Source organism: Vicugna pacos, chromosome X, assembly GCF_048564905.1.
Source record: "Vicugna pacos chromosome X, VicPac4, whole genome shotgun sequence".
Taxonomy (NCBI): Eukaryota; Metazoa; Chordata; class Mammalia; order Artiodactyla; family Camelidae; genus Vicugna; species Vicugna pacos.
The window spans coordinates 59,185,127-59,199,604 of record NC_133023.1 but is presented as its reverse complement, the minus strand read 5'-3'; positions in this window follow the sequence as shown (position 1 = coordinate 59,199,604).

Sequence of the window (14,478 nt, the reverse complement as noted above, 5' to 3'; positions counted from 1 at the left end):
GATTACAGGCAATTTTATGAAAAAATTTAAAACATTAAGACCATATTGAAAAAATACATTTTCAGAAAAATACTGGTAATACGGTGTTAGAAATAGGTGTGGCTAAAAAATGATTAAAGTGATATTCAGGTAATCAATGTAATATGTGTTTTTTGCATTGATGTGCAGTGATATGTGTTGTTTTTATCTTCAGGAAGGATTTTATTTTTGAGATTAGTTTTTAATAGAACTGTTTTATACTCTGCCAATATAATAAAGCTATTTGTCAACAGTAGGTAAATATTTCATATATACTGAATTACTTTAGTGCCTCTTTTCACTCTCTAAAGTATCCCATTTTAGGGAATATGGTCTCCCTAAGGCTTTGGGATCTTTCCTTTTTGGTTTTGTCCCTATCCTTTAGCTTTGCAGTATCTATAACCCAGATCTCATTTCATATGCAAACTTCATCTTCTGCAAATGTAAAAGAATCACTTATTTGGCCATTTAATCTAGCCATTCTTTATCACATTCAGGTGCGATACAAAGGAAGGGGATGTAGAAAGTTCAGAATAAACAGGTTCTTATTTTTGTTCTCTGGGAGGCCTCTTTTTGCCAGTTAATTAACAAGCCCCAAGGGTTGCCTCAGAAAAAGATTGATATCTCCAAGGACATGTGAGTAAAGCAATGAGAAAAGAATAAGCAAAAACAAAAAACAAAAAAACCCACATATGAGAACACATACGGGGGGGTGAAAGAGAGAGAGAGGAGCTCTAACAAACAGTAAATATGATTCTAAGGGGGAAAAAAACACCAAAATTAACTTGCAAAGGTAGGAAGGTAAAGACTATATGAACCATAGACATCTTTGTACTAGTTCCCTGGAGGGAAGAATTTATGCCATTCTTTATGTTACTATGCCCCTATACCTTCAACATAGGAGTCCTTAGCCATCAGGCCACTACTGTAGCAGAAACCATTTCCCCCTGTTTACTAATAGAACTCCTAAGTTTTAGCCAGGCAGATGGCTATCCAGCAAGAGACTACATTTCCTGGTCTCCCTTGCAGCTTGGAGTGGCCAGCTGATGAAGTTCTGGTAATGGATGTGAGCCGTTTCCACATTGTAACCCTAAAAAGGAAAGTTCATGCTCTCCTCTTGCCCTTTTCCACCTCCTGTTGGCTAGGGGATGGCAAAAGCTGGAGAAGCCACCTTGGACTCAGACATGGCAGAGCTTCCTTACCACCCCTGTACCACTTACCTCTCTACTGTTAACATAAAATAGAAACCAACTTCTATCTTGTTAAACTACTTGTGTATGATGTTAGGTCTCCTTGTTATGGTACCTGCATCTCCCTAATAAACCATGCTGAGCTAAACTTGGAAAATTAAAAAAAGGACACACTGAGTCACTGGAACATGAGTAGACAGACCAATGGGGGCAAAAGAGAAAGTCCACCATAGAACCATATATATGTAAAAAATTAGCACAAAATGAAATCAGTTGATTTGCAGTAAGGATGGACTTTATTTTTTAAATGAGTGGCATTGAGACAACCAAGTAGCTATACTATAGAAAAAGGTAAAGTTCAGTCTCTTCCTCACACCATATAGCAGGTTAAGCTCTAGGTGGAACAAGGATCTAATGAGTTTACCCTTTGAGCCAACAGTTACATTTCTGCAAATTTATTCACAATAAGACATACCTGTACTTTATGGATAATGTATGTACATTTTCTCATTGTTTATAATAGCAAAAGACAGGAAAAAACTGAAGTGTCTATCAATAGGGGGTTAGATTTTTAAAGCTATAGCATATAATTGAATGCTATACTATATGAAATTATAAGAGAAAATAAGGAAGCTCTGTAAGTACTGATATATCTTAAGGATGTACTTAGGTGAGGAAAGCAAGATGCAGAATAGTGTATAGTAATATCCCACCTTTTGGGTAAGAAACACTGAAACGATATATAAGAAACTAATAAAATGGTAACTTAGGAGGGTGGAAAGAATAGGGTAGATGGGGACAGAAATGGGTATGGGAGTTCTAAATGTAAGCTTTATTATTATTTTTATTTTTGAACTATGTGAATGTATTACCTATTCTAGACAAACAAATAAATAAAATAAATTTAAAATTAAATATCAGGGTCAGGGAAACAAGATCATCCATCAGCTACATCAGGAAAGCTCAAGATTTTCATTTACTCAGAAGCCAAAGCCATCACTCAGTCCTGCTACCTATATACTCAGTGAATACCAGCATGCCACCAGTGAACCTATGGAAAGGAAAATCAAGTAAACTGGTGTGCCTTTGTGCTGCAAATTGGCTGAAGAATCCAGACACCATGAAACCACAGTAGAACTCACAGAGAGGGTGATGTGTTCGGCATTCTCTATGGCAGAGACTTCTTCCTGTCCCTCTTCTGGTAATCACATATGGTTTCATGAACAGTCACGTTAAGCCAAATAGGAAAATGGCAGAGAAGATCATCAACAATGAGGTCTCAGCAAGCAACGAATTTTCACTGAGTCATTTAGCCACTTGGTCATATACAAAGTCAGCTGTATGAATAGAGAGAATCGATAAGGATCTTCAAATGGCTTCAAGGTGGGCTAAGGGGCCACCCTGCTCAGATTTACACCATGTATTGAACCTTCCAAGTACTTAATCATAACCATTTAAGGCAGTGCTTGGATAAAAGTCTGGAAAGCCTTGGCTAAACAGGGAGTTGGAGAGTTATGATATTAAGCAATTACCACCCAGTAACACGTTATTATGAATTAGCCAGTCATGTAGGGTTCTGAAAAAATGAGAAAAAGAAATTATTATTTCCACTCTGAAAAGAAAGCTAAAAGGAATAGCACAATGAACACTACCAGAAGATGACAGGCTTGGGTGAGCCACAATAATAGGGGTTGGGGGGAGGAGATGAAACATGAGTGCTTGGGAAATGTTAGGCTAGACAGGGAAATGGAGGGACCACAACAAAAATCCAATCTAGTTTCATGTAGCTTTCCACACAGAAGTCTGAGCCCCATTAAGATTTACTAGATTATATAGTAGATGAAACACCACATGATACAAAAATTTAATGCAAATGAAAGGAGCTATAAAATTTTATCAAACAGGTGAATCTAATGCACAATAGGTTTTGAGAATTGCAGTTTTATGGTATCTACTCACCATGGCAGTGATATTTGTCACTGCAAATAATTAAATTTGGTTTTGGAGAACTATACAAGAGGTCAATCCTAGGACATGCATAAGGCCCCAGTGACATTAGGGCACCCAAATAGCTCATGATCAAAGACTGGAATTAAAGCAAATGAAAAAAGATGGCAAAAACATTTTTAAGAAAAGTTTGAAGCAAGGCAAATTTGAGCAGACATTGGCATAGACATAAGGTGAAGCAACAAATCCACAAATTCCAGCAAATTGTACTGTTACAGTTATAAACTGAAGGATAATGTTCACATATGCATAACACTAAAATGATGATTGGTCATACAGTGAACCATCAACCACATTTCTCTCTCTATTAGCCATGTTATCATTAAGCATAAAGGACAATATGTTATATATACAGAGATAATTTAGCTACTTTCACCAATGAAGGTGAACAGTGTCATAGATAATTCAAGCTATCAAATCAAAAGTAATACCAGTTTGGCTGGTATTTGAATATATTTTAAAATGTGCTCGGCTTTAACAAAACCAAATATATATCAAAGTTCAGGTGGTAACAGACAACAAATTACATGCATTACAAAAGATTATTTGCTTTATAGCAAATATGGTCAAAGTATGGTTCTGTTTACAATAATTTAACTTACAGGCAGTACTTTAAATCTCTTGTTAAATTTGTTTTAGTTATTTGAGGGACAAGGGTGAGTAGTGACTGAAAAGAACACAAGGGAGCTTCGAGGTGCTAACAGTGTTCTCTTTGCTGATTAACTGCTCATTACTTGTGTGTGTTCAGTTTATGAAATTTCATTAGGCTTATGCATTTTTCTGTTTGCATATTTCAGTCAAAAGTTTCAAAAATGGATGGGGAAAAGTATGACAGGAAAACAAACAAAATACACAATGAGAAATAAACAATGCTAGAGCATTATATCTAAAAACATACTGTCTCTCATTTTCATGTAAGATTGAACAGAACCATACAACCCTGACCACTCACCAATCTATAGATAACTATCAATTATACGTGGAAGAAGATTTAGATGTGGATGTAAACGGTTGAACAAGTGTGAATTAAATTTTTGTGATTACTTTACAAAAAAAATAATAAGAATGCTTTTTGGCTATATACATTCTCTAAGATTTTCTGAAAAGAAATCATATTTTCTGCAAACAAGGACAGTTTGTTTTGTCTCTCCTTTTGTAATATTTATACATTTTTCTTTCCTTCTTATTGACTGAGACCCCCAGGAAAGTGTTGACAAGAAATAGTGCCATTGAACATCTTGCTTTTGTTTCTGACTTTATCAATACTTTCACCTGTGACATCAAAGATCTTTAAATTTTTGACCATGTCTTGCAGTAAAAAAAAAATTTTTTATAATCCAGTATATGCACACACAAAGCAAATTTTCAAGAAGCAGTGCTTACCTGCTTAACCCTTTCAATATGCAACACACTAACATTTTTACCCTAGTTTATATTTTCATGCTGAGTGCATTGAAGACATTTAGCGACAACTGAGAAAATTTGAATATAACTGTATTTTAGGTGATATTAAGGAACTATTGTTAATTCTTTGTTAGGCGTAATAATGATATTGTGGTTATGTAGGGAAATATCCTTATAAACACTGAAGTTTTTTAAGGCATGACATGATAACCTACTTTAAAATACCCCAAGTATTCTTCTTAAATAAAAAAATATATTATTTGTATCATTAAAAAATGAAAAGTAACTATGTTTTAAGATATATATGTATATAAAAGAAACGGAAAAATAGAAAAATACTTCAAATAGATGGTTAACAAATGTTAACCATTGTTAAATCCAGGTGATAGACACACTTACTGCATGACTTTTTTAAAAGCTGGCAATATCAAGCTCTGGTGAGGATACAGAGCCATTGAAACTCATATATTGCTGGCAGGAGTACCAAATGGCACAGCCACTCTGGAAAACACCTTGGTCGTTTCTCACAAACTTAAGTATACACTTACCATATGACCCAACACTCTTACTCCTAGGCATATACTCAAGATAAATGAGAACATACATCCACATAAAGACTTGCACAAGAATGTTCATAGCAGCTTTATTCATAAAAGCAAAAAAGTGGAAAGAACCTAAATGTCTGTGAACTGACTAGTGAATTTTAAAAAGTAGCTTACAGGGACTTCCGGAAGATGGCGGAGTAGAAGGACGCTTGTAAGCCACCCTCTCCCACAAATACACCAAGACCCACATCTACAGACCCACTCAGCCAACGAGAGCACCTGCGGAACTCCGACAGAACATTGCCCTCTTCAAAAGATAAAGACGCCAAAAATCTGGTAGGAGAAAAGGAAAAAAGAAAGAACAAAAGGCAAAGCAGCACGGGACGGGTCCCGCGGGGGGGAAGCAGCAAAGGAGGACTGGCGCTCGCTCGCTGGGTCTCCCCTCTCCAACTGAGAGGCCAGCGGGACTGAGGGGGAGCCTCCGAGGCTCGGATCTGTACAGAGCAGCCCTTGTCTGACAGAACTAAGTTTAACGGTCACAGAGGGTCCCCCCCGACACCCAGCCTGAGACGCAGGCCAGCAGCGGCGGGCAGTGCCAGGCTGCAAAAGCCGGGCGGAGGACGGGGGCGGCTGCACGGAGGCAGCTCCGGGGGACTGCAAGGGGCTGGGCGCCATGGCTGTTGGTGTACAGGACAGAACAACCTGGGCCCTCCATAAAACAGCAAGGTTGATGTGCTCTCGGGGGAAGGGTGCATACCCCCATCTCTGAAAACCCACGGAAAATGTTCAGGGGAAGAGAGGCGGGGCTCAGGCACAGCCACCATATTCTCCGGCGCTTAGCACCCAGGCTGGGGCGGGGGCGAAACCTGCATCGGCAGTGAAGGGCTTAGCAGCCTCAAAGGCCACACTGAGATGGGCCTACAGCCCAGGGCAGATAGGATCCTTCCATCCTGGTCCCTCAGAGAACTTGCTCCACAAAGACAAACAAGGAGCTGGGTCTTGGCAAGGAGCAGGGACGAGGCTGTCCCTCGGTCTTCCCCAGCCGACCAGCGGAGCGCCGACCAGGGCGGAGCGCCGACCAGGGCGGAGCGCGCAGCCGCACAGAGCAGCCGAGCTACCGGCCGTGCAGGTAGAGGGAGAGCGGCCCCCCACTGGTCCGGCAGGAACACAGCCCCTGACCTAGGTGCTGAGAGGGGGCAAGACTCGCCCTCCTACCAGGTCAGTCTGGAACATCTGACTGCAGCATCCGGAAGGGCAGTGACCTGCCCTCCCACAGCAGAGGAGAGCTGCACCTGACCCCGTGTTAGGAGGAGGCGCGATCTGCTTGCTGACAGGTGCTGGGAGCAGTACAGAAGAGGGAGCCAATGGAGGGCCTCTAAAAACAACAAGCTGAGCTTCCAAAACAGGACGAAGACAGAAAGACGTCACATTAAAGCACACAGACTCGAGGAGAACACTGACAACCCCCCCTTTTTTTTTAAATCTGTTTTTACCTGTTCTATTTTCTATTACTCTCTTAATTTTTACTTCTTAATTCATTTCTATTTCTCTTGGGTTTGATGTCCTGTTATTGATTAGACACAGGTTTCAAATACATCTATTCATCTCCCCCCTTCTTTTTTTTTTAAAGGTTTTAAAAGGACGTCTCAACCCGATTAATACTCTGCTTCAACTCGCTCTTCTATTATTCATTATACACTGTTTTCAAACCCTCTTTCTCCCTTCTTTTAAAAATATTTCTCTCTCTCTCTTATTTTTTTTCTTTTTTTCTCCTAAGTTCTATTCCTAAATAGGCATTAGATAGATAAAATCCTTAAGATCCAAAATAGACAACTGATACTCCATAAACCACAGTGCCAGAGAGGTATGAGCAAGATGAAGAAGCAGAGAAACCTTTCCCAATTAAAAGAACAAGAGGAATCCCCTGAAAGAAAGATCAATGAAATAGACATCGATAGCCTACTAGATCAAGATTTCAAAAAAGGAGTGATCAAATTGCTGAAGGAATTAAAAGAGATAGTGTTTAGAGATATAAAATATGTCAAAAATGAAATTGAAGCTATAAAGAAGAGCCAAGTAGAATGGGTAAACTCACTGAAAGAAATGAGGAATGATAGAATAGCTGTGCAAAGCCGACTAGATAACGCAGAGGAACGAATTAGTAATCTAGAAGACAGGGCAATAGAAAGCACCCATTCAGAAGAACTACAAGATAAGCAAATAAAAAATAATGAAAATAGCATAAGGGACCTATGGGAAAATATAAAGCATCCCAATCTTCGCATAATAGGGGTCCCAGAAGGGAAAGAAGGATCAAAGGGAATTGAAAAGGTTTTTGAAGAAATCATGACTGAAAACTTCCCAAACTTAAAGAAGGAATCAGATATCCAAGTACAGGAAGCTCAGAGGGTCCCAAACAGGAAGAATCCAAATAGACCCACACCAAGACATATCATAATCAAGATGGCCAGAGTCAAGGATAAAGAAATGATTCTAAAGGCAGCAAGAGAAAAGCAAAGAGTGAATTACAAGGGAACCCCCATAAGGCTCTCAGCTGATTTCTCTACACAAACACTACAGGCGAGAAGGGAGTGACAAGATATATTCAAAGCCCTGAATGAGAAAAAGATGCAGCCTAGGATACTTTACCAGAAAGGCTATCCTTTAGGATAGAAGGAGAAATAAAGAGTTTCACAGACAAAACAAAGCTGCAGGAGTTTAGCAACACTAAACCCATGCAAAAAGAAATATTGAAAGAGCTATTCTAAATAGAAAAGCAGCAGGATGCCACACAAATGAGAAACTCACAACTGGAAAGGTGATAACTCATGAATTACAAATAAAGAAAACATACAAATCGCTCAGAGTGGGAGAGGGAGGCAAGGAAATACACAACATTTTTTTCTTTCTTTTTTAAATTATTTTTAACAGTAGGATGGGTTTGAGATCATGTTACTATCAGTTTAATAAAAACAGTTTTACTAAGGGGTTAATAGATTTACAAAAAAGAGTAACCACAAGTCAAAAATTTACAAGGGAGTCACAAAAATTAAATAAAATCCATGATAATACAAAGGAAAATTACCAAACCACAAAAGGAAGAAGAAAGGAACAAAGAGGATATATCTATTCAACTGCAAAGATAAGTTCAAAATGGCAACAAACACACATCTATCATTAATTACTGTAAATGTTAAAGGACTAAATGCTCCAGTCAAAAGACATAGCGTGGTAGACTGGATAAGAAAGCAAGAACCTTCAATATGCTGCATACAAGACACCCACTTTAGGGAGAAGGACACATATAGGTTGAGAGTGAAAGCATGGAAAAGGATATTCCATGCAAATGGAAAAGCCAAAAAAGCAGGTGTTGCAGTACTGATTTCAGACAAAATAGACTTTAAAAAAAGGCCATAAAGAAAGATAAAGAAGGACACTTTATAATGATTAAAGGAGTGATACAAGATGAAGATATTACACTCGTTAATATATATGCACCCAATATAGGAGCACCTAAGTACATACAAGAATTACTAACAGAGATAAAGGGGGATATTGATGGGAATACAATCATAGTTGGAGATTTTAACACTGCATTAACATCACTAGACAGATCTTCCAGACAGAAAATAAACAAGGCAACAGAGAAATTAAATACTACAATAGAAAAACTAGATTTGGTGGATATTTTCAGAGCATTACACCCCGCAAAAATAGGATATACATTCTTTTCAAGTGCACATGGAACATTTTCCAGGATCGATCATGTACTTGGGCACAAAAGAAACCTCAACAATTTTAAGAAGATAGAAATTATCTCAAGCATCTTTACTGACCACAATGCCATGAAACTGGAAATCAACAATAGAGAAACAAAGGAGAAAAAAAGGAAAGCATGGAGATTAAACAATACATTATTGAAAAAACAATGGATCAATGAGGAAATCAAAGCTGAAATTAAAAAATACCTTGAGACAAATGATCATGAAAGCACAACCACTCAAAACCTATGGGACACAGCAAAGGCAGTGCTAAGAGGGAAGTTTATAGCGATACAGGCCTTCCTCAAAAAAGAAGAACAATCTCAAATAAACAAGTTAACCCACCACTTGAGTCAATTAGAAAAAGAAGAACAAAAAGCCCCATAAAGCAGCAGAAGGAAGGAAATAATAAAGATCAGAGAGGAATTAAATACAATAGAGATTAACAAGACCATAGAAAAAATCAACCAAACCAAAAGCTGGTTTTTTGAAAAAGTAAATAAAATCAACAAACCTCTGGCCAAACTCACAAAGAAGAAAAAAGAGAGAGCACAAATTAGCAAAATAAGAAAGGAGAATGGAGAAATTACAACAAACAAAATAGAAATACAGAATATCATATGAGAATATTATGAAAAACTATATGGAAACAAACTGGATAACCTAGAGGAGATGGACAAGTTTCTGGAAACATACTGTCCACCAAAACTGAATCAAGAAGAAACTGAACACTTGAACAATCCGGTCACTGGAATGGAAATAGGAATAGCAATTAAAAAGCTCCCTACAAATAAAAGTCCAGGACCGAATGGCTTCACTGGGGAATTCTACCAGACATACAAAGAAGAACTCATACAAGTCCTTCTCAAACTCTTCCAGATGATTGAAAAGGAAGGAATACTCCCAAACTCATTCTATGAAGCCACCATCACCCTGATACCAAAAACAGGCAAAGACACTACAAAAAAAAGAGAATTATAGGCCAATATCACTCATGAACTTTGACGCCAAAATCCTCACCAAAATTTTAGCAAATGGAATCCAACAACACATAAAAAAGATTATACATCATGACCAAGTGGGGTTCATCCCAGGGACACAAGGCTGGTTCAACATATGCAAATCAATCAATGTAATACATCACATCAACAACAGAAAGGACAAAAACCACATGATCATCTCAATCGATGCAGAAAAAGCATTTGATAAAATTCAACACCCATTTATGATAAAAACTCTCGCCAAAGTGGGTATAGAGGGAACATATCTCAACATAACAAAAGCTATATATGACAAACCTACAGCCAGCATAGTACTCAATGGTGAAAAACTCAAAAGCTTCCCACTAAAATCTGGGACAAGACAAGGAAGCCCACTATCACCACTCCTATTCAACATAGTCCTGGAAGTCCTAGCCACAGCAGTCAGGCAAGAGAAAGACATAAAAGGGATCCAAATTGGAAAAGAAGAGGTAAAAGTGTCACTATATGTCGATGACATGTTACTATATATAGAAAACCCTAAAAGGTCCACACAAAAGCTACTAGAGCTGATTGAAGAATTCAGCAAGGTAGCAGGTTACAAAATTAATGTTCAAAAATCAGTTGCATTTCTTTACACTAATGATAAATCAACCGAAAAAGAAAGTAAAGAAACAATCCCCTTTAAAATAGCACCCAAAGTATTAAATGCCTAGGAATAAACCTAACAACGGAGGTGAAAGAATTATACACAGAAAACTATAAACCATTGATGAAGGAAATTAAAGAAGACTTTAAAAAATGGAAAGATATTCCATGCTTCTGGATTGGAAGAACCAATATTGTTAAAATGGTCACACTACCCAAGGCAATCTACAGATTTAATGCAATCCCTATCCAATTACCCAGGACATATTTCACAGAACTAGAACAAATCATAATAATATTTATATGGAACCATCAAAAACCTAGAATTCCCAAAGCATTACTGAAGAGAAAGAAAGAGGCTGGAGGAATAACTCTCCCAGACTTCAGACAATACTATAGAGCTACAGTCATCAAGACAGCATGGTATTGGTACCAAAACAGACATATAGACCAATGGAACAGAATAGAGAGCCCAGAAATGAACCCACAAACTTTTGGTCAACTCATCTTCGACAAAGGAGGCAAGAATATACAATGGAATAAAGACAGTCTCTTCAGTAAATGGTGTTGGGAAAACTGGGCAGCAGCATGTAAAACAATGAAGCTAGAACACACCCTTACACCATATACAAAAATCAACTCAAAATGGATCAAAGACTTAAACGTAAGACAAGATACAATAAACCTCCTAGAGGAAAACATAGGCAAAACATTATCTGACATACGTTTCAAAAATTTTCTCCTAGAAGAAATAAAAGCAAGACTAAGCAAATGGGACCTAATGAAACTTACAAGCTTCTGCACAGCAAAGGAAACCAGAAGTAAAACAAGAAGAAAACCTACGGAATGGGAGAAAAGTTTTGCAAGTGAAACTGACAAAGGCTTGATCTCCAGAATATAAAAGCAGCTCATATGACTCAATAAGAAAAAAATAAACAACACAATCCAAAAATGGGCAGAAGACCTAAACAAGCAATTCTCCAAGGAAGACATACAAATGATCAAAAAGCACATGAAAAAATGCTCAGTATCACTAATTATCAGAGAAATGCAAATCAAAACTACAATGAGGTATCACCTCTCACCATTCAGAATGGCCGTCATTCAAAAATCCAAAAATGACAAATGCTGGAGAGGCTGTGGAGAAAGGGAACCCTCCTACACTGCTGGTGGGAATGCAGTTTGGTGCAGCCACTATGGAAAACAGTGTGGAGATTCCTCAAAAGACTGGGAATAGACTTACCATATGACCCAGAAATCCCACTCCTGAGCTTGTATGCAGAAGGAAATCTACTTCAGGATGACACCTGCACCCCAATGTTCATAGCAGCACTATTTACAATAGCCAAAACATGGAAAAAGCCTAAATGTCCCTCAACAGGTGACTGGATAAAGAAGAAGTGGTATATTTATACAATGGAATACTACTCAGCCATAAAAACTGACAACATAATGCCTTTTGCAGCAACATAGATGCTCCTGGAGAATGTCATTCTAAGTGAAGTAAGCCAGAAAGAGAAAGAAAAATACCATATGAGATCGCTCATATGTGGAATCTAAGAAAACAAAAACAAAAACAAACAAACAAACAAAAACAAAGCATAAATACAGGACAGATATAGACTCATGGACAGAGAATACAGACTTGTGGTTACCAGGGGGGTAGAGGGTGGGAAGGGATAGACTGGGATTTCAAAATTGTAGAATAGATAAACAAGATTACACTGTATAGCACAGGGAAATATACAGAAAATGTTATGATAATTCACAGAGAAAAAAATGTGACAATGAGTGTGTATATGTCCATGAATGACTGAAAAATTGTGCTGAACACTGGAATTTGACACAACAGTGTAAAATGATTATAAATCAATAAAAAATGTTTTTAAAAAAGTAGTTTACAATGGAATAATACTCAGCAGTAGAAAGGAATAGACCATTCTTAAAAGCAAAATCCTGGGTGACTGACTAATGCATTACATTAAGTCATTAAGAAGCCACACTAAAAATGCTATATACTATGTGATTCCCAGGGCGAGGAGTAGGATGAGACAAGGTTGGTGCTCATGGTTGTCCAGCTGCAGGGTCAGACCTGAGAGTGGGTGGCTCCTTACATTTTGCTCCATAGGCACATCACTTGCTTCACCTTAGTCCTGGCCCTGATGATTCCATTTGTATGACATTCTGAAAAAGGGGAAAAAATGGAATCAAATGCAGATGAATGCTTTCCAGGAGTTGGGGTTGGGAAAGGGTTGGCTACAGAGGAGTAGAATGAGGGAAGTTTTTCTTCGGGGTGGTAATAGAATGTCACCTGATTGTGGTAGTGGTTATATAACTATATGTATTTATCTAATCTCATGTAGTAATACACCAAAAGGAGTGAATTTTAGTCCATGTAAATTTTAAAAAGTGAATAGAAACCAAGAAAAAAAAAACAGGTGATGATAATTCATGATACTATTTTCACTACTTTTCTTTGTCACATATTTTTTATAATAAAGAATGAAACATCAAAATGCCAGTTGCTTCCAAGCATATTGACTTCCCAACCCACTTGTTTTAAAGATGCTGTGCTAAATTATGCATTTCTATAATGTTTGAATATTTTACTATAAACATCTATTACTTTGTAATCAGAAAAAATAAAGAGAAAAAGGCAAAAATATTTTCACAGAGATGTTCATCACAGCCCTGTTTATAACAGAGAAATCAAATGCTCAAAATTAGAGAGGTTAAACAAATTATGGTACAGCCATGTGACGAAATCTTATACTGATGAAAATTATTTTTATATAACATTTGCATAACACGGAAATGCTTCTAATACAAAATTAAATGTAAAAAGACGCATACATGATTGTATGGTTTCAACTATGTTTAATTTTTTGCATAGGAAAAGAATGGAAGGAAATAAAATGTTAGATGTCATTTCTGGATATTTCTGTTATCAATTATTTTTTAATTTTGTTTATTTTCCAAATTTTATACAATGAGCAAAATTTTTTCATCATAGACAATTCATAAGGCAAAATAGTATTGTCGGAAAAGATCAAACTGTAGGTAATATTTGCAAGTGAGGGGATTTCATAAATTATGTTTCTGCTAGTCCATATACCAGTTCTTTCTAGATTAGAGATTAAAATCATGCCCTCTGTTCAGTAAATAAAAGCATACTTAGAGTTCAGAAAACTTTAAATTTTAACAAGACTTGCATGTGACATGAAGGCACCAAGTTGGCACAGATAATTTTCCATATCAAGAGCTCTTATTGAATTGGAGACAATTAGTGAGACTTAATATGGTATGGTACAAACATCATGCTAAATGTTTTACATGTTGCATTAGTTTGCTAGGGCGGCCAAAATAAAATATCACAGTCTAGGTGGCTTAAGCAACACAACTTATTGTCTGACAGTTCTGGAGGCTAGAAGTTTGAGATCAAGGTTTCTTCTGAGGCCTCTCCTTGGCTTGTAAACCACTGTCTTCTCACTGTGTCCTCCCATGGTCTTTGTGCACAGGCTTTCTGAGGTACTGAGAGTTAGGGCTTCAATGTATGAATTATGGAGGGACACATTTTAGCCCGTACAACAAATGTTATCTGATTTATCCATCCAAATTATGAGGTATATTCATTCCCCATTGTACAAATGCAGAAGTGCTTGGGAAGAAGTCTAAATATAAATTCATTCTATTAATTTAAAAAATTCAAACTATTCACAAAAAGCTATGTTTTTAAAGTTTCACTTTTATTTCATATATAAAGAGATGGAAACAACTAAAGCAGTATGGATTTTTATTTGAGAGGGAGATGATTGGACTCTTTCAATTTGTCAGCTAAAGCAAATACTATTTTATTCCTGTGCAGTCTTTGCTCTCACTCTGACCCTCTGCCTGGTGGGGATTTCTGCTTCCTCCAGTCCTTCTC